At 43.1% G+C, this 21694-nt stretch overlaps 2 pseudogenes; one reads left to right on the top strand and one right to left on the bottom strand.

Moving 5' to 3' along the window:
• Positions 1–400: 400 nt before the first annotated feature.
• LOC136470203 (probable 26S proteasome non-ATPase regulatory subunit 3) lies at positions 401–20410 on the bottom strand (annotated as a pseudogene).
• Positions 20411–20489: 79 nt separating this feature from the next.
• On the top strand, positions 20490–21339 carry LOC136470202 (malate dehydrogenase, chloroplastic-like; annotated as a pseudogene).
• The last annotated feature ends 355 nt before the right edge of the window (positions 21340–21694 follow it).

Below are 21694 nucleotides of genomic sequence, written 5' to 3'. Positions count from 1 at the left end.
TTCATAAGGGTGTGTGCATGTACATGAACATCCATATTTATATTGCGATTCAAAGTAGAAAGAGAGTCGACATATAATAATAGTGTCATTCAATAAGCTTGATAACGATAAAGTACCGAGGACCACCAAATTATCATTACTAGTTAAGCATGTGTCCAGTAAAATATAAGTATGCATTTAGTAAAACCTAAAATTTCACTAAATATGTCGTAATATGATAGGCAAACAAGTTTTGATGAATTAAAATATTTGATTTTTATAATTTTTTGTGTTATTTTGTTGTCCGGAAGACACATATTTGTTGACAGATTTTTACACCAAAAATCTGTCAAATTTTAGACAAATGAAAAGCTGACACATCAGCAGGAAAAAACTGACAGATGCTACAACAAAAAATCTGTCAGATTTTATTACACAAGACATATCCAACAAAAGATCCACAACCCATTAACAAAATACAGAAGATACTGTCTGCCCTGAATGTGCTTGTAAATCTGTCTGCAACGGCCCTGAACAGTTCAAGGTCCACAACCCTGACAGCCTGGAGGACACAAATGTATAATTTAAGTTCAAAGTATTTCACCTATTGTACCAGAGTTTATGCATGACCAGTTCCTTACATTTGTGAGCACGAAATAAGGTGTCAGAGGCTCAGAGCTTTCTTCATTCCTTTCTGCATGAAAACAGTCCTCTGGAATCTCTCCAAGCAGCAGCCTGACTATGATAGCCCATTTGTTGCACTGAATCCGAAAACCACGGGCTGTTGTTGGCGCCTTACGAGCAGCTTGCAGGAGACTTTCTTTAGCATCAGTGTACTCCAACTGAATTGTCCTAATTTTGCCCAAGTAGAACAAGTATGGGCAGAACTGCAACAAAAGGAATTTGTAGCATTTGTTTAGAAAGCTTTCCTACAAAACCAATTTTCTGAAGAAAGATATAATACTTCAATTACCAACAGGCTACAACTAAAAGTTTCTTAACAGAAATAGTTACATACATGGTTTGCAAGTGCTAAATCTAAAACAGAGTAAATCCAAAAAGCTGCGTCACAACAAATGGAATAAACAAGTGAATTACTTGTTGATTGGAATGTGCTTCAAAACGAGGTGCCTTTGATCTAAGCTTTTCTGCCTGATCATACAAGTTGTAGTGAAGGTAATTGCGAAGGAGGAGATTGAGCAGTGTTTCCTGAAATCAAAGAACCAAATACATAATCAGAATGCAGAATTCTAAAAATAGATCAGTGGCGACAAGAAAATCAGCATTACCTGGCCAAAGCTCATCTCGGTGCAAAGTTGCCATTCAGTGTAGAGCAAGCAGATTCCTGAAAAGAAAAACAAAAACAAATATAGAAGAGATTGAGAGTAAACAGAAAAAAGTGAAAACAAAAGAAGCTAGGGTTGGTTCTGGGAGTGAATATTGAGCAAGAATGGAACATTTGACTTACCCACGGATTTCAGCAAGGCTGAGGTCCTAAGCCCTGGTAAAGGAGGGGGTTGTGATAGGCATGGCGAGCCAACGTTAAATCTAGCCATTCTAACGAAGATGAAACCCGAAAGAAAATCGTTGGGGGTGTAACCCTCTTAGCGACGCGCCATATCGGAACCTGGGTGTGGTGTTAAATGGGCAAGGGCCAGGTCAGCACCCCCTCGGTGATGCGCCGTGTCGTGATTTGGACATGGTGTCAAGTGAGCAAGGATCGGGTCGTCGCTTCCTTAGTGGCGCGCTACATCGGCCCCCGGGTGTAGTAAAAAATGAGCAAGGGTCTTCACATCTGAGTCGACAGGTGCGAAGGGTAAGGAAGCTAGTCGAACCAACTAGGATCTGTTTAGGTAGTTGGAATGTAGGGTCGCTTACTAGGTAAGTTAAGAGAATTAGTTGATACCGCAACTAGGAGGCGTGTAAATATATTATGCGTTCAAGAGACTAAATGGAAGGGTCAGAAGGCGAAGGAGGTGGATAATACAGGTTTCAAGCTTTGGTACACAGGGGACAGTCGCGAATAGAAATGGAGTAGGAGTTTTGATTGATAAGAGCATCAAGAATGATGTGGTGGGAGTGAGAAGACAGGGAGATAGGATTATCTTAGTCAAGCTTGTCGTTGGTGATATGGTCTTGAACAGTAATTAGTGCGTATGCCCCCCAAGTAGGCCTAGACGAGATTGCTAAGACATAGTTCTAGAAAGACTTAGATGGCCTGATTAGAGCTGTACCTAGTAGTGAGAAGCTTTTTATAGGAGATCTTAATGGGCATGTAGGTACTATAAGCGCAGGTTTCGAGGCAGTTCATGGAGGTTTTGGGATCTGGTAGTAGGAATCAGGAGGGGGAGGAAGTTCTGGACTTCGTGGTAGCTTTTGATCTGATGATAGCCAACACTTTCTTTAGAAAGAGAGAATCTCATCTAGTGACCTTCAGTAGCAGGACAACACTTTAGCCATGAAAGCATCTAGGCCCCTAGTTGGGTTTCGGTGATTAATGACAATATAGTGATTACTGTGACTAACATGTGTTTTGCAGAGGCAATTAAGTTAGGTCACGATAATGGAGATCGATTGGGCTATCATGGTGGTCATGCCCCTACGATGGAAATCGTTTTGGTTTTCAAATGATGGACGACAAGGTTAAGGATGGACTAGTTCTAAGTGTTGTTTGGAGTTGAAGAGACACTTAGAGTAGTTTAGGACTTTGTTTTTCCTTTGGCCATACTATTAAGGGGGGTACGGACGGGTAGCTTGACCTAGGTGAGTCTAGTGGGTTAGGTGTGGTGCACACTTGCTAAAACTAGCACTAGGTAGCTCCTAAAAAGCCCTTAGATCCATTGGAGCAAACTTCATTCACATATGATTGATAGTTGGAAGTGAATGGAGGGTCAAATACTGACCGAACGCTGGTTCTGGTGTGATCCGGACGCTAGCGTAGAGTCCGGTCAGTTCATTTGATCAAGGTGAAATCGTCTGGCGTGACCGGACGCTGAGAGGTGAGTGACCGAACGCTGGGTGCCAGTGTTCGGTCGACTCTAGTAAGGTTCCAGAGAGGGAAAATCATGACCGGACGCTGTCCAGCGTCCGGTCACAACTTAAACACTGGAAGTCGGGGAGAACTGGCCAGAGCATCTGGTCAACTTGATCGGAGCGTCCGGTCACCCCGCAGAGGCACATAATGGTTCGTTTTGAACACGGGTGTATAAATACTTCCTCCATTCATGTGAGGGGATACTTTTACTCATTCCAACAGCTGAGAAACACCTTTGAGAGTGCCAAGAAGAGCAAGGTCCTAGTGAGGTGATTGAGATTTGAGAATCCCAAAAAGAGCCCTCATTAGTGAAAGCAAGAGTAGCAAAATGGGCATCCACCCTTCTCATTAGGCTTGTTGTGGTCAAGTGAGAGTTCGTGCTTGTTACTCTTGGTGATCGCCATCACCTAGATGGCCTAGTGGTGATTGGGAGTTTGGTGATCATCCGACGGAGCTTGTGGATGACCCAACTCGAGTTGTGAGCGGTTGTGGGTGATTCACCACGATGGAGTGTCAAAGAATCAACCCATAGAGAGCACTTGATCCTTGCGCGGATCAATGGGGAGCTACACCCTTGCGCGGGGGCTCCAACGAGGACTAGTGGGGAGTGGCGACTCTCCGATACCTCGGTAAAATATTGTCGCGTTCCTCCTTCTCTCTTTACTTTGAGCATTTACTTTGAGCAATTCAATTCTTGTCATTTACATTCATAGAATTGCCATGCTAGAGTAGGATTGGAACATAGGTTGCTAAACTTTTGTGCGGTAGATCAATAGAAATACTTTCTAGGCACTAGGGGTTAATTGGGCTAACCGTAGAGTTTAATTATTGCAAAGAATTTTAGAATTAGCCCAATTCACCCCCCCCCCTCTCAGGCATCTTAATCCTTTCAATTGGTATTAGAGCCTCGTGCTCATGTTTTTAGACTTAACCGTCTAGAGAAAGATGTCTCACGGGGATGGTCCTCCTCCTATCTTTGAGGAGGATGATTTTCCTTATTGGAAAATCTGCATGGAGGCGTATTTAGAAGCTCTAGATGTTGGAATACTTAGAGCCAGCCTCACAAGGCTTCCTAAAAACCTCAGGATGCTATACACCTATAAGGCTGATGATGTGAATTATGAGAAATAGAATACAAAGGCTTCGAAACACCATCTTTAGAGGCATTTGCAAAGATGTGTTTAACCAGATGACGAACCACAAAGATGCCCATGCACCTATGGTTAGATATTTGTGTGCTCCATGAGGGAACAAAGAGCGAGCAGTGAGGAACACTATCATCTTGTCATGAAAAAGCTAAATTCATTTGAGATGCTTCCCAAAGAGAGTGCTAATGAAAATAGTACTCACGTTTGAATATTCTTGTAGAGGAAGTCAATGGGCTTGGACTTACTCAAATGCAACCATCCGACGTTGTAAGAAAGATTTTGAGTGTCCTCTCCATTAACAAATATGGGCATATTATGACCGTGCTTTATCAAGGTGATCTTTCCACCGCTACACCAACACAAATCTTGGGAAAGATCAATGCTCATGAGATGTACATGCACATCACACCTCAAGATGGCTCATCCTCTACAAAGAAGAAAGAAAAAGACTTAGCATTCAAAGCTAGCCAAGAGAAGGGCAAAGCAAGGCTTGAGTATGAGAGCTCAAGTGATGATAAAGTTGATGATGCTAGTCTTGCTCTCATGGTGAGAAGAACCGCCAAGATGCTAAAGAAGCTCAACAAGAGTGGCATCAAGTTTGATGGGAAGAAAAATAAGTTCTTCACTAGCTCTAGAAGGAAGCCAATCTCGGAGATGGATTGCTACAATTAGTGGAGAACTTGGTCATCTAGCACACCAATGCACAAAGCCCAAGAAAGACAAGTATAAGAACAAGTACATGGGCAAGAAAGATGACTCAAGTAATGAAGAAGAAGATGAGAAGAAGAAAAACAAGCCATACAAGAATAAAGATGGCAAGAAGGACTTCCACAAGAAGAAGAAGAATGGGAAGGCCTACATCGTCGATGATTGGCTCACGGACATTGATTCATCAAGTTGCTCATGCGATGATGATAGTGATAATGAGAAGGTGGCCGCCACTGTGATTGACTCTTCATCATCTTCTCCAACACCACCGCTATCATCCTCTATACACCTATGCCTTATGGCCTAGGGTGAACGAAAGGTATCAAATGATGATGATAGTAGTAGTGATGATCATGCTAACAATGATGATTGTGATAGTGATAGTGATGATGATGAATTTGAATCACCTTCATATGATGAACTTGTCAAATTGTTAAACAAATATACTAGGATCATTAGAAAGACTAGAGCTAAGAATGACAAGCTAGAAGCTAAGAATGATTCCTTTTTAGCTAAATGTGATAGTAGCCGAAAAGGCTAGTGTTGAGCTTAGAGAAGCAAATGATGCTATAACATCCAAACTCAAGGAGCTCAAATCTTCTAAGAAAGAGCTTAAAGAAAAATATGATAAACTTGAGAGGATACATAATGAGCTCATCACTAGCCATAACATGCTAAAAGAAGAATATACTACTCTTAAGATTAATCATGATAATCTTATCATTGCTCAAGAATATTTATCCAATGAGCCACATGATGCTACTAACAATGTTGTTAAGATTGATATAGATACATCATGTGATGATTTGATCATTGAGAGCATTGAGCAAAGTTCTAGTAGCAAGGGCAAGCAAGTGGTTGAGACCGATAATTATGATGAGTATGTCAAGCTCAAGAATGACAATGAAAAGCTAAAGAAAGATCTTGAAGAGCTCAAAACCACCAACACTATAGTGCTAGAAAGTCTTGATCATGATGGTGACTTGATTCTTGAGAATGAGAAGCTCAAAGAAGAGAACAAGAAACTCAAGGAAGAGAAAAACAATGATGCACTCAAGGAAGAGAACAAGAAGCTCAAGTTGGAGAAAGAGCATCTTAAGATTGGATTGAAGAAATTGACAAGAGGCAAGCATCTTCAAAGTGAGCTACTAATGAACACCAGTCATGAAGATGGATAGAAGTGGTATTGGGTACTTGTAAAACCAAGAGAAGAAGGCTCAAGCTCAACAACAACACAAGTCAAAGCCAAAGCCAAAGAGATGTTTTGAGTGTGGACAAGAAGGCCACTTTGCCCATGAGTGTCAAACTCCACCACCACAACCCTTGCCCAAGCATGCTAGACTTTTTGCTTTCAATGCTCATTACATGCTTAGAAAGGATTCTAGTAGAAAGATGAAAGTCATGTTCTTAGGACCTCCTAACAAGAATAGGCCTAAGAAAATTTGGGTAGCAAAGTCACTTATTGAGAAGGTGAAGGGCCCTCAACAAGTTTGGGTTCCTAAAGCTTGATCTCTTATGTGTAGGTGAACTACAAGACCGGTGGAAGTCATTGGATTATTGATAGTGGTTGCACACAACATATGACCGGTGATGCCTCGTATGTTCACCTCACTAGATGAAGAAGTAGATGGACAATAAAGAATCACATTTGGAGATAATTCAAAGGGCAAGGTTAAAGGATTGGGCAAAGTGGCAATATCAAATGATCATTCTATCTCAAATGTGCTATATGTTGATTCATTGAGCTTCAACTTGCTATCCGTTGGACAATTATGTGATCTTGGCTTCAAATGCTTGTTTACCTGAGAAGGAAGTTGTTGTATCTAAGAAGGATGATGATCAAGTGATGTTCAAAGGATTTTGATACAACAACCTATATCTAGTGGACTTCACCTCCGAAGATACTAATTTGAAGACTTGCATATTCACCAAAACAACACTTGGGTGGCTATGGCATAGAAGACTTGCTCATGTTGGGATGAGCTCACTCAAGAAGCTAATGAAGAATGATTTGGTGAGAGGGTTGAAGGATGTGAAGTTTGAGAAGGACTAAGCTTTGTAGTGCATGTCAAGCTAGCAAGCAAGTTACAAATACTCATCCAACAAAAGCTTTCATGTCAACCACAAGAGTGCTAGAACTCCTTCACATGGACTTATTTGGACCAACAACATATAAGAGTTTGGGAGGAAATCTTTATTGTCTTGTGATTGTTGATGACTATTCAAGATATACATGGGTATTCTTTCTTCATGACAAATCGAAAGTTACATCATGCTTCAAGAAGTTTGCCAAGAGAGCACAAAATGAGTTTGAAGTGAAGCTCAAGAAGATAAGAAGCGACAATGAGAAAGAATTTGACAACACAAACATAGAAGCCTATTGTGATGAAGTTGGGATCAAGCATGAGGTCTCCGCAACATATACTCCTCAACAAAATGGTGTAGTTGAGAGAAAGAACCCGGCATTGATCACACTAGCAAGAATAATGCTTGATGAGTACAATACTCCTGAAGCTCTATGGGCAGAAACTATCAACACCGCATGCTATGCATCCAACCGCATATTCCTTCAAAAGTTTCTTAGCAAGACACCTTATGAGTTGCTCAATGGGAAGAAGCCGGACGTCTCCTTCTTTAGGGTGTTTGGTTGCAAATGCTACATATACAAGAAGCGGCAACACCTAGGGATGTTTCAAAGACGTTGTGATATTGGTTTTCTTGTTGGTTACTCATCAAAGTCCAAAGCATATAGAGTATTTAATCATGCCACTAGCTTGGTTGAAGAAACATATGATGTGGAATTTGATGAATCTAATGGCTCCCAAGGAGCACATGAGAATCTTGATGATGTAGGTGATGAACCATTGAGGGAGGCCATGAAGAATATTCTAGTTGGAGACATCAAGCCTAATGATGATGAAGATAATGTACAAGTGATCAATCCACCTTCTTCATCAAGTGTGCCACAAGATGGTGAAAAAGATGGAAGAGTAGAAAATGAAGACACTCATGTCTCCCATGAGCAAATGGTGGTATAAGCACAAGATGTTGATGCTCCACAACCTCCCCCTCAAGTGGTTGATAGAAGAAATTCACCTCTACTACAAGCTCATCCACAAGATCTTATCATAGGGAGTCCATCAAAGGGAGTAATGACTCAATCTCAAAAGCTTGCTTCATTTATTGAACTTCACTCTTTTGTCTCTTGCTTTGAGCCTACTAAGGTAGAAGAAGCTCTTCAAGATCTGGATTGGATAAATGCCATGCATAAAGAGTTGAACAACTTCACCCGCAATGAAGTTTGGACTCTTGAAGAGCGACCACAAGGCGCAAGAGTCATTAGAACAAAGTGGGTATTCCACAATAAACAAGATGATCAAGGCGTTGTTGTGAGGAACAAGGCAGGACTAGTTGCAAATGGGTTCTCTCAAGTTGAAGGTTTGAATTTTGGAGAGACCTTTGCACCAGTTGCAAGACTAGAAGCCATTTGTATCCTCCTTGCATATGCATCACATCATGAAATGAAAGTGCATTTTTCAATGGCTTTATTAATGAACTAGTCTATGTTGATCAACCTCTCGGGTTTGAAGACCCTAGATATCCTAATCATGTTTATAGGTTGTCTAAGGCATTATATAGGCTTAAGCAAGCCCCAAGAGCTTGGTATGAGTGCCTTTGGGACTTCCTCATTGAGAAGGGCTTCACCATTGAAAAGGTCGACACCACACTATTCATCAAGAAGCTTGATGGACATATCTTCATTTGCTAAGTGTATGTTGATCATATCATCTTTGGATCATCAAATGAAGATTCTTGCAAAGAGTTTGGTGAATTAATGTCGAAGGAGTTCGAGATGTCAATGATTGGAGAGCTTACATTCTTTCTTGGTTTTCAAGTCAAGCAAATGAGAGAAGGGATTTTCATCTCTCAAGAGAAATATACAAATGATCTTCTCAAGAGATTCAAGATGGGTGAATGTAAGCCAATCAAGACACCAATGCCAAGTAATGGACATCTCGACCTAGATGACGGACGTAACACAGTTGATCAAACTCTCTACCGCTCTATGATTGGTAGCTTGTTATATTTAACCGCATCTAGGCCCAACATCATGTTTAGTGTGTGTATGTGTGCTTGATTTCAAGCTAATTCTAAGGAAACTCATTTGATTGTCGTTAAAAGAATCCTTAGGTATCTTAAGCACACACCAAGCATTGGCCTATGGTATCCCAAAGGAGCTATATTTGAATTAGTTGGCTATTCCGATTTGGATTATGCCGGTTGCAAAGTTGATAGAAAAAGCACATCCGGAGGGTGCCATTTGCTTGGTAGATCACTTATGTCTTGGTCCTCCAAGAAACAAAATAGTGTGGCTTTGTCCACTGCCGAAGCAGAATACATTACCGTGGGTGCTTGTTGTGCACAAGTACTTTACATGAAATAAACTTTGCTAGACTATGGTGTAGTTCTAGAAAAAGTACATCTTTTGTGCGATAATGAAAGTGCGGTAAAACTTGCAAATAAATTGGTTCAACACTCTCGCACTAAGCACATAGATATCCGCCATCACTTTCTTAGAGATCATGTTGCAAAGAATGATATTTCATTAGAAGGTGTAAGGACTGAGGATCAATTGGCGGATATCTTTACTAAACCGCTAGATGAGGTGACTTTTTGTCGATTGCGAAATGAGCTCAATGTTCTTGATTTTAGCAACTTCTCTAGAAAATGAGCTTGTGTTGTCCCTTGCATTGCATTGTAATATACAATATGCTTACTTTATGGTAATGCACTTAGGGCTTGTCTAACATGGTTAAGATAACCGCCGTAAAGCGTGTGAAGAAGCTTAACCTTGGATCAAACTTGACAAGCAACTAGATTTACTTTCAAGTATTGCATTGCATATGCATGAATGTTGCTTTGTCATTTATCTTCAATTGCCCTCTTATTGGCTATTTTCTTAAAAAGAATTATAGCCTAAGGCAAAATATTTTTAAAAAATTGAGGGTTTGAGAGAGGTCACTCACATCAGTCTCAATTGGTGTTTATTTGGATCTTATTGAAGTTGGGACTTGATTGGGAATAGGCAGCACGAAGGACGTTGAAGATTTGCTAGAAAAGGAATGACCAGACACCACACCGGACTCTAGAGTCCAGCGTTCGGTTAGTTCACAGGAGTTGAACTTGCTACGATGGAGTGACCGGACTCTGCTGTTCAGTGTCTGGTCAGATGGTTGTTCAGCGTCCGATTAAGTGAAGGCGATCAAGGCAGTGAGGACCGAACTCTAGCTGCATCCGGTTGTTGCCATCGGAGTGTCCAGTCAGTAGAAATCATGCGGGTTCAGGACTCTTTCTTCTTTCCTAATCCAATCCATCGGGGGACCCCATATAACGCCATCGCCGGTTGACCTAATCTACATCCACCGTGAATCCGCCGCCCCTACGCTGACTTCATCGCTCCCAAGCTGAGCCACCATGCTGCATTGCACCTCCCCGCTGCTTCCACACCGCCGCTCATCTCTAGCACCGCCAAACCACGCCTTCCCATGCCCGCGCATCATCGCATGCCCTGCACGTCACCACGCCCGCACCATGCTCCAGCGTCGCTGTGCCTAAGCCTCTATGCTAGCAAGAAGCACCGTTGGTGCCCTAGCCACTGCTCACTGTGCCGCTTCATCGCAGTGCACCACCGATCCACGCCGCATTGCCTTGCCGGAACCCTAGCTTCATAGTGCTTTTCCGATGGTTCCCCGATTGTCGTTCCTCTTCTTTTCGGATCGCTGGTTCATCAGGTAGCAAGCCCTCGATTCTAATTTCGTACCTATTGCTTGCTTCTTAGGGTTTCGCATCTCTAGATATATTGTAATTACTTATATATCTAATCTATTCAAACGTGCAGCAAGTCGGTGTTTCTGAGGTCACTTTGGCAGTTAACAGTTAACTCGAGGCCAAGCTCGCGAGTATAGATCGAGGCCAAGCCTTGGAAGTGATAGTTGGTAGTTGATTCTTGTCAGGGCAGTTGTTCTTTTCAGCTTCATCAGATGACTCATGTCAAGAATGTTGGAGGAGGTCCCAATGATGAGGATCCGAGGCCCCCGCCTCGCCAGCCTTAGATGCAAAAGGCAAGGCGATGAAGAAGCTAGCGATGAAGAAGCACAAGTACCCTGATGTAGATACAGCGAGAGTAGCCACAGTTATAGAGGCCGCAAAGCGCGTAGAGAGAGGAGGTGCTAGGAGTGGTGTTGTTATTGTAGATTAGCTTTCACCAACACAGAGGGCTGCACTTGAGTAGGTTGAGCGTCGTCATGGTGGTCCAGCTGGGACTGTCATGGTTAGAGGACGTCATGTCGCTATTAATGAGAGTCAGTCTCACGGGGTGCCGCAAGCAGCAGGCACAGCTAGGAGAGCAGACTCAGGAGGGAGAGTAGGCCAAAGAGACAGAGCAGGCACCTTAGCCATAGTTATGCCGCTCTGGTCGTACCCAAGCTCTAGTCACACCAAGGCCAAAGACACAGCGGAGGGGTTCTCGTCTACCTCCTAGACCATAGGGTCCGCCTCTAATGACTCATCTAGATTTGAGGGCCGCCATGGCTAAGCAGGTGTAGCAGCTCAAATTTGTGAACTTTGAGTAGTGGTTCCTGCTGAGAAGAGATGACCGAGCTTCAGAGGGTTTCTACACACCACTGCAGAAAGATTTTTATAATGCATATCTTAATAGTGGGGCAGTATTAAGATCTTAGAGGGTGTGCAATATTGGCTCCATTGTAGCAGCAGCAGGAGAGCATATTCACCCTTACCTATCTTACTTGTCAGGGTTGACAGACTTACTCGGACGGATAGGCTTATATGTTTCATCTTGGGTCCATGAGTTCTATGCTACACTCTGGATTGACCAGCCGCACAGATTTATATACTTTGCATTCAGGGGCAGAGATTACAGGCTGATGAGCTCTAGGGTCAGAGAGATACTTAGGCTTCAGGAGCAGCCTATCTGGCTACATGAGGTTTGCTATGGATAGACAGTGCCTCCCAGATGCCCTCATGGCGGTTTGATACCTCCTATAGATTTGGTTCGCCATTGCTTCACAAAGCCTTTTAGAGAGGGGTTGAGCAGGACACCCAGTGATCTCACTCCTACTGCTAGAGTGCTTGATGCTATTATGAGGAGGACCCTGCTTCCAAGGATGGGATATCGTGAGTGCCTGACTAGCATACAGCTATGGCTACTGAACGCTCTGATGCAGTAGACTATGTTTAACATTTAGGATCTCCTTCTATCAGAGATGGAGGATACTATTGTAGAGGGGTTCAGTGGTCACTGGTAGTTGCCCTATGCTCACTGGATTACATTCTTGATTCACAGGGCAGTGACAGTGAGGCCTCTAGAGATGCTAGCAGAGTATAGTGATGCTACTATAGAGTTCCCTATATACAACATGACTTAGATGCTCCGCCACAGTATAGTGTGGACACCTGGCCAGCCACGCCATCGCCTAGAGGTGCCAGAGACTACAGCTCAGTAGGATGAGACCATTAGGGGCATAGCAGCTACAGAGGAGGAGCAGTTAGATGCTTAGCAGGAGGGGATGGTCATGAGTGACCCCAGTGACAGCTCAGATGATGACTACCGGGATATTCTTTAGATGCCTCCTCGATGACATGATCATGAGGCCGGTAGCTCTAGTTCAGCTCCACCTACACCATAGACAGATCCCACTCTACTTGCTATACTTAAGCGAACAAGGTAGGATCAGGCTCGCCAGGCTCTGGAGACCGCTACTACATTTACACAATTTTAGACTAGGCAGGATGAGTTTCAGCGACAGCAGCAGCAGCAGGCTCTACAACAGCAGCAGCAGCAGGCCATGCATCATCAGTAGCTTCTCATGCAGCAGTAGCTACTTAGGTTTATGCAGCATGTTGTGACAGCTATTGGGGCTCCACCGCCACAGCCTTCACCCCAGCTTGGTCAACCTACCACCACTTCGATGACTCCAGCTTTCTAGCCCAGTGGGCTTCAGAGTCAGGGACCACTAGCGCTATAGTTTCCTTCACCTACAGAGTAGGTGTCCTAGTGGTTTGCTTTGCCAGTGCTAGCCCCGCAGTTCACACCTCTTCATACGGGCTTTACTCCACCTCAGAGTTCGTCAGTGCTCATTTGTTTTGCTTCCGCATTTTACTTCGATGTAAATGAGCTTTATTACTTGTACTCATGCTTAGTTCATATCTATTGAGTACATCATGTTGGCTTGGGTCATATAAGCTTGCCTAACTCTTTTGTTCTTATTGTCAAAAGCTTATATGATCCAAGCATGTTAAAAACCTCATCTCTTTCACATACTCGAGGTGGTATTGTCATCAATCACCAAAAAGGGGGAGATTGAAATCATCTAGGCCCCTAGTTGGGTTTCGGTGATTAATGACAATACGTGATTACTGTGACTAACGTATCTTTTACAGAGGCAATTAAGTTAGGTCACGGTAATGGAGATCGATTGGGCTATCATGGTGGTCATGCCCCTATGATGGAAATTGTTTCGGTTTTCAAAGGATGGATGACAAGGTTAAGGATAGACTAGTTCTAAGTGTTGTTTGGAGTTGAAGAGACACTTAGAGTAGTTTAGGACTTTGTTTTTCCTTTGGCCATACTATTAAGGGGGGTACGGATAGGTAGCTTGACCTAGGTAAGTCTAGTGGATTAGATGTGGTGCACACTTGCTAAAACTAGCACTAGGTAGCTCCTAAAAAGCCCTTAGATTCATTGGAGCAAACTTCATTCACGTATGATTGAGAGTTGGAAGTTAATGGAGGGTCAAATACTGATCGGACGCTGGTTCCAGTGTGACCGGACGCTGGCGTAGAGTCTGGTTAGTTCATTTGATCAAGGTGAAATTGTCTGGCGTGACCGAACGCAGAGAGGTGAGTGATCGGACGCTGGGTGCTAGCGTCCGGTCGACTCTAGTAAGGTTCTAGAGAGGGAAAATCATGACCGAACACGTTCGATCACAACTTAAACACTGAAAGTCGGGGAGAACTGACCGGAGTGTCCGGTCACCCCGTAGAGGCACATAACAGTTTATTTTGAACACGGGTGTATAAATACTTCCTCCATTTGTGTGAAGGGGTACTTTTGCTTATTTCAACAGCTGAGAAACTCCTTTGAGAGTGCCAAGAAGAGCAAGGTCCTAGTGAGGTGATTTAGATTTGAGAATCCCAAAGAGAGCCCTCATTAGTGAAAGCAAGAGTAGCAAAGTGTGCATCCACCCTTCTCATTAGGCTTGTTGTGGTCAAGTGAGAGTCCGTGCTTGTTACTCTTGGTGATCGCCATCACCTAGACGGCTTGGTGGTGATTGGGAGTTTGGTGATCATCCAGCGGAGCTTGTGGATGATCCAACTCGAGTTGCTGAGTGGTTGTGGGTGATTCACCCGTGACGGAGTGTCAAAGAATCAACCCATAGAGAGCACTTGATCCTTGCGCGGATCAAGGGGGAGCTACACCTCTTGCGTGGGTGCTCCAACGAGGACTAGTGGGGAGTGGTGACTCTCCGATTACCTCGGCAAAACATCGCCGCATTTCTCCTTCTTTCTTTACTTTGAGCATTTACTTTGAGGAATTCAATTCTTGTCATTTACATTCATAGAATTGCCATGCTAGAGTAGGATTGGAACATAGGTTGCTAAACTTTTGTGCGGTAGATTAATAGAAACACTTTCTAGGCACAAGGGGTTAATTGGGCTAACCATAGAGTTTAATTATTGCAAAGAATTTTAGAATTATCCTAATTCACTCCCCCTCTTAGGCTTTGTTGTTGTTGTTGTTGGTAAGCTCATACACATAAGAGTAATAAAAGTACAACAAGATGCCAAGACATCAACATTTCTCCAGTTTAGGTTCTTCAGGTGAGCAATGCTCACACTTGCACATGCTTTAGCCTTAATTCGAAAGCAGAATTTCAAATTATTATGTTTCACAAATCAAACATAAGGGAAATCAGCAGTTCTAGATGTACCTCATCGTATTTCTTCTAATCAATAAGAAAAATCAGTACAAGCAAGTAGCAATATATTTCAATCTTAGGGAGACCATGTTTGATTGAAATCTGAGTCGCCAGAGCCGTAGCTAACATCCATCTCAGTATCATCTTCCTGAAAAGAAAATTAAAGGTGAATATTAGGAGTTATGAATGTGATAAATTTTTAAAAATAAACTCACTCGTTCTTTTATCGTACAAAACAGAGTGATAGCATTGTAGGTTCTAACAATAAACTAAAGAACAAGCAGCAGACATAGCAAAATCTATTTTAACAGGGCATGAGCTTCTTCAGTTCTTCACATACAGAAGAATCACATACCAATTAAGAGTCTACCAAACACATAAACACATAGAGAGAGATACACAGACAAAAAGAAAAATCAGCCCCAAAAACACATGCACCCACACACACAGGCGCACTCACATTCTCACCAAAGCTAGCACCCACCCAACTCAAATATAAACACACACCCATTAAACAATAACAACCACAACCACATAAAAAAAACACAGAGACACACACACAAACAGAGGGAGAGAGAGAGAAAGATGGGCACACACACAAAGACACACAAAGAGATAAGAGGGAGAGACACACATAGACACACACACACAAAAATCCACACTACTGAACAAAGCAGCACACTAGGAATAAATCAATCTGACAAAGAAACACACACACACAAAGACACATAGGACCCTCAAAAAGGCAAAAAAAAACCTGAAACAGACAAATAGTAAGGCAAAAGGAAGCTAAAAGAAAATGGACCAAACTAAAGCTAACCTTGAAACCACAAAGCCAAACATTCATTAGCTCATCAAGTCATCAAAAATACACATCCTCCCTACTCTTTTGGTCCATAAAATAGCAAAAAAAGCAAACAACACCACACTGAAAAGATACATGAAAAGTGGCCCAAACTGAAAATCTAAGCCTCAAACAAAGATATGCACCTATTAGCAGTCAAGAACGTGAGTTGATGGAAGAAAATTTTAGAGACAACCACTGCAACAAATCAGAGAGGTTTTAGGCAGAAATGAGATGGAACTGTACTGATAGAAAAGTGCAAACCAAATTGCAGACAGTTCAAACAACTTGCTGCTCTTTCAGGAACCTGTGACTGAGAAATTAACTTGGTCCTGAATAAATCACAAAAAGGGCTGAGCTCAAGCTTACAAAAAAATGAGACTGTGCTGAAACCCTAAATCACATTGAGGCAACACTGTTGCTATTTCGAAAAATCAACTTTTAGAACTACTACAGAGTATACACAGACAACAAACTGATCTGCGCCAATTCTCATCGAGACATCCAGAAAGGCTAAAAATTGAGGCACAATATCACATCATCATGGGAAACCAAATGCAAAAAGAAGCACCTAAAAAGATCAGCACCACCTTGCGGAAATCAGAAACACAAAGAATCCTAGAAAAAGGGGGGAAATTGGGAGAAATCAAAACCAGAGGTGCTCCTGAGAGGAATGAATCAATTGATGACCAACAAGTATTCTCACATGTCCTAGCACTAATTTCCCCCAAAAATCCGACCACAAAACGCAACAAAAAAATGCAGGACAAAAATGTCAAATCTAGCCCGAAATTCCAAAAAAACACAAAAATAGTCTAGAGATAACTGAACTGACTCAGATTCAAAGCAACGACAACAGGAGGTAGCAAGAAAAACTAGCGAAACATGAGCACAAAAATCCCTAAAACAACAACCAATCTCATACATCCTATAAATTTAGAAAAATCCTCTACTCTTACACATTCAGAGCTAATGACATTCAATTATCAGAAAAAAATTCCTCAAAACAACCTAGACAAATATAGAAAAAAGCAACACTCTAATAACAAAAGATACCTAGGAATAAAGAAACATGACAGAATACTCGAAAAAATTCTAACAAATCTCGTACAAATAAAAAAAGACACATTGAGCCAAAGATAACAAAGATCAGCATCCTTAAATCCAGCATTATACATTCCAAAAACAACCACACAAAATCAAATGCAAAATAATAAACACAATCATTAACTCGTGTGCGCACACACACTCACACTCTCTTTCCAATAGTAGCAACAAACACGCGCACACACACACACTCACACTCAGAATCACACTCACACACATAGAGAGAGAACAAACACACACCCAGACACAAAGACACACCTAGACACACACATAAAAAAAAGACAGCAACAGCTCAAAAAAACAGAAAAAAGGCAGACAAAACCCACGACAATACAAACACACAGAGAAAAAGACACACACCAAAGCTTTGAAAAAAATCAGCTAGCAAACACGGCAACGCTAGCAAAAAACCTCTGAACAAAAAAACTAAAAAAAATCAACTCAACAAAAAAGTCAAATATAAAAAAACCCCAAAGAGCAGCTAAAAATATAAAAGACAGCTCAACTAAAATATACTAGACAAAACTCTAAAAATTACAGTTAAAGGTAAAAGAAAAAGACAAAACCCACATCAATACAAACAGGCAGAGAAAAAACACACACACACCAAAGCTTTGAAAAAAAATCAGCTAGCAAATATGGCAAAGCTAGAAAAAAAACCTCTGAAAAAAACTAAAAAAAATCAACAACAACAACAACAAAGCCTTTAAGTCCCAAACAAGTTGGGGTAGGCTAGAGTTGAAACCCAGCAGAAGCAATCAAGGTTCAGACACATGAATAGCTGTTTTCCATGCACTCCTATCTAAGACTAAGTCTTTAGGTATATTACATCCTTTCAAGTATCCTTTTATTGCCTCTACCCAAGTTAACTTCGGTCTTACTCTACCTCTCTTTATGTTACTATCCTGGCTTAGGATTTTCACTACGCACTGGTGCCTCTAGAGGTCTCCATTGAACATGTCCAAACCATCTCAACCGGTGTTGGATAAGCTTTTCTTCAATTGGTGCTACCCCTAATCTATCACGTATATCATCGTTCCGAACTCGATCCCTTCTTGTATGACCGTAAATCCAACGTAACATACGTATTTCCGCGACACTTATCTGTTGAACATGTCGTCTTTTCGTAGGCCAACATTCTACACCATACAACATAGCAAGTCTAATCGCCGTCCTATAAAACTTGCCTTTTAGCTTCTGTGGTACCCTTTTGTCACATAGGACACCAGATGCTTGGCGCCACTTCATTCACCCTGCTTTGATTCTATGGCTAACATCTTCATCAATATAACCGTCTCTCTGTAGCATTAATCCTAAATATCGAAAGGTATCCTTCCTAGGCACTACTTGACCTTCTAAACTAATATCTTCCTCCTTCCGAGTAGTAGTGCCGAAGTCACATCTCATATACTCAGTTTTAGTTCTACTGAGTCTAAAACCTTTGGACTCCAAAGTCTCCCGCCATAACTCTAGTTTTTGATTCATTCTTGTCCGGCTTTCATCAACTAGCACTACATTGTTCGCGAAAAGCATACACGAAGGAATGTCCCCTTGTACGTCCCTTGTGACCAAATCAACTCAACAAAAAAATCAAATATAAAAAAACCCAAAGAGCAGCTAAAAATATAAAAGACAACTCAACTACAATATAGACAAAACTCTAAAAATTACAGCTAAAGGCAAAAGAAAAAGACAAAACCCACAGCAATACAAACAGACAGAGAAAAAGACACACACCAAAGCTCTGAAAAAAATCAGCTAGCAAACATGGCAAAGCTAGAAAAAAAACTCTGAACAAAAAACTAAAAAAAATCAACTCAACAAAAAAGTCAAATATAAAAAAACCCAAAGAGCAGCTAAAAATATAAAAGATAGCTCAACTAAAATATACTAGACAAAACTCTGAAAATTACAGCTAAAGGCAAAAGAAAAAAAAAAGAAAAAGAAATCAACAAATCTAAAACTTAACAAATCAACTCTAAGCAATAGTGGAGATCTCAAAAAAAGGAGCTGCTGTCAAAAACAGTGCACACAAAGAGAAAGACAGAGAGACACACATAGAGGCAGAGATATAGACACAACTCAAAAATATATAGCTTATTGATGAATCTAGAATTATTTCCTCTAAAATTAGAAGTAAAACTGACAAAAGGATGCAGTTCTGATGTTGCTAGGATCAGGGACAGTTAGCTATCTTCAATGATGCACAACTTTTAGGAACCCATATTTATACTGAAGATGTAGTGCAGATTATAAACAAAAATATAGAGTTGCAATCATGTTCTGAGAATGCATATACAGGTTGAAGGAGATATATCCACTGCCCCCACCAATTGGGTAGATAAAAAGCTAAGTACCCATACATCATAATGGCAGATAAGTTAAGTAGCTCCACACAAGTAGATCAAAAAAGAAAACAAAAAGCATAGATAAAAGCTCACATTATGTAGTTTTCTAAAAAAACAGGCAACATGCAACCCCGCCCCATCTCCTTCGTCATGTGTACAAAGACATCCCCACATCACCCCTCCTCCACCTCACCTGACATCATCCCCGTTTGCCACGGCCACGAAGAAAGCGGCGGCAATCAACGAAAATCCAACACACAAAAAGACAAAATCTCCGACGAAACAACGCCTGTCCAGGTGAGGCAAAAGCAAGCCGACTCCATCCTCCATGGACTCAAACCAAAAATACAACAAATCCTAACCTACAAAATCTTCACAAATAGGTTCATAGGGTAGGTGTCGAGAAGTGATATGCATACAGACTGCGGTCACCATTTAGAATCAAATATGTAGATTAGTTAGCACAGAGATCAACTGATAGCAGCTTGATACTAATCAAACTACAACCACTCAGCATCAACTAAAAGTAACTTAAAAATAGCTAAAGGATTACACATACAAACACTGCATCAAAAGTAGGAGAGCAGATAGTATGCTAGTAACCTTGTAAATTTATAAAATGCACAAGGTTTTAAAGACATCAAACTAATTAGTCCTGCAGCAAAATTCCCCATTAGAGGGGAATTTTGCTGCAGGACATCGCTAAAAAGCCTAATATGCTGATGGACACCGCCAAGAGCGAAATTTGGCCAGTACCATTACAAAATCGCGTCCATTTGCTGAAACACACCGCACCGAATATTTTATTTATTTATCAGATTTGCGGAGAGAGAAGGTGGGGAAAATGACTCTTTTGCCCTCGTCTTCAACCTTGGGCTAGTCACTGATTTTTTTTGCCGTAACACACAGTCTCATGTTCAGCGACAACGCCTCCATCTCGCCGGTGAGTTCATCGCGTTCCTAGAATTCCGTCTCCACCAGAAGGTTCATCTCAATCCTCTCTACGTCGTGAATCTGTTCATTTGTCAAATCCACCTGTTCGCCTCCGTTCGATGGCTAGGACCTGCCCACGACGACTTTGGCGTGGCTTGGGCGGCGCTCTGCTCACTCATGGCTTTGTCGTCACTGGACTCCGGCACCAGCACCTCGACCGGTTCCGCCGCTAGGCCCAGCCCGCTGCCTTCGGCATCCTTCTCCGCTTCCTTCCCCCGTAGCAGTTTCCTTCTCCGTGAATCACGTTTCATTCCCCATCTCCAAACGCTGCCGCTGCACCGTCTGTTTCCAAAATTCCGGCGAGGACTCCATGGACGGCATTGACGTCCTCTCTGCTCAGACTTGAGCCACTGCAACACCCCGGCGCAAGTCGCCAGCTTCACCGGTAAAGACGAGCTCGCGGCCTGCCTGTCGGGCGCGGACGTCGTGGTCCTCCCCGCCGGCGTGCCCCGGAAGCCCGGCATGACGCGGGACGACCTGTTCAGCGTCAACGCGGGCATCGTGCGCCACCTCGTGGCGGCGGTGGCGGACCACGCGCCGGGCGCGCTGGTCCACGTTATAAGCAACCCGGTGAACTCGATGGTGCCGATCGCCGCCGAGGTGCTGAAGCAGAAGGGCGCGTACGACCCGCGGAGGCTGTTCGGCGTCACGACCTTGGACGTGGTCCGCGCCAACGCATTCGTGGCGGCGAGGAGGGGCCTCCCGGTCACGGACGTGGACGTGCCGGTCGTGGGCGGCCACCATCCTGCCACTGCTGTCCAAGGCTCGGCCCAAGGTGGCCGCAGCGGCGTTCACGGACGAGGAGGTGGAGGAGCTCACCGCCAGGATCCAGGACGCCGGCACCGAGGTGGTAGAGGCCAAGGCCGGCGCAGGGTCCGCCACGCTGTCCATGGCGTACGCCGCCGCACGGTTCCTCGAGGCGTCACTGCGCGGCCTCGACGGCCACGACGACGTGTACGAGTGCGCGTACGTGCAGTCGCAGGTGGTGCCGGAGCTCCCGTTCTTCGCGTGCAGGGTGAAGCTCGGGAGGGACGGCGTGGAGGAGGTGCTGGGCTCCGAGCTCAGGGTGCTCACTGACTACGAGGCGCGCGAGCTGGAGGCTCTCAAGCCCAAGCTCAAGTCCAGCATCGACAAGGGCATCGCGTACGTGCAGCAGAACCAGGAGGCAGCATTGAACTGAGCCTGTGAGCCACAACCTCTGGTCGGGCTGGGGAATTGGCCGCTGTTTCGTCGGTGCTTGTCTGTGCCAATTTTGTACGTAGCACAGGGCACGCCCTTCATTCATGGCTTCTCCATGGCTTCCATGGCCATGGAGTGAGGAGGAAGGACCTATTCACGACTCATGTGACGATCAGCGCTGACGACGATGAGAAGGCAGCAGTGTGTTTTGGCAAAAATTAGTGAACAGCTGGAGGTTGAAGACGAGGGCAGAAGAGTCATTTTCCTCACCTTCTCTCTCCGCAAATCTGATAAATGAATAAAATATTTGGTGCGGTGTGTTTCAGCAAATGGACGTGATTTTGTAATGGTACTGG

Source organism: Miscanthus floridulus, chromosome 8 (assembly GCF_019320115.1).
Source record: "Miscanthus floridulus cultivar M001 chromosome 8, ASM1932011v1, whole genome shotgun sequence".
Classification (NCBI taxonomy): domain Eukaryota; kingdom Viridiplantae; phylum Streptophyta; class Magnoliopsida; order Poales; family Poaceae; genus Miscanthus; species Miscanthus floridulus.
This window is presented reverse-complemented; position numbering and strand designations above follow the sequence as displayed.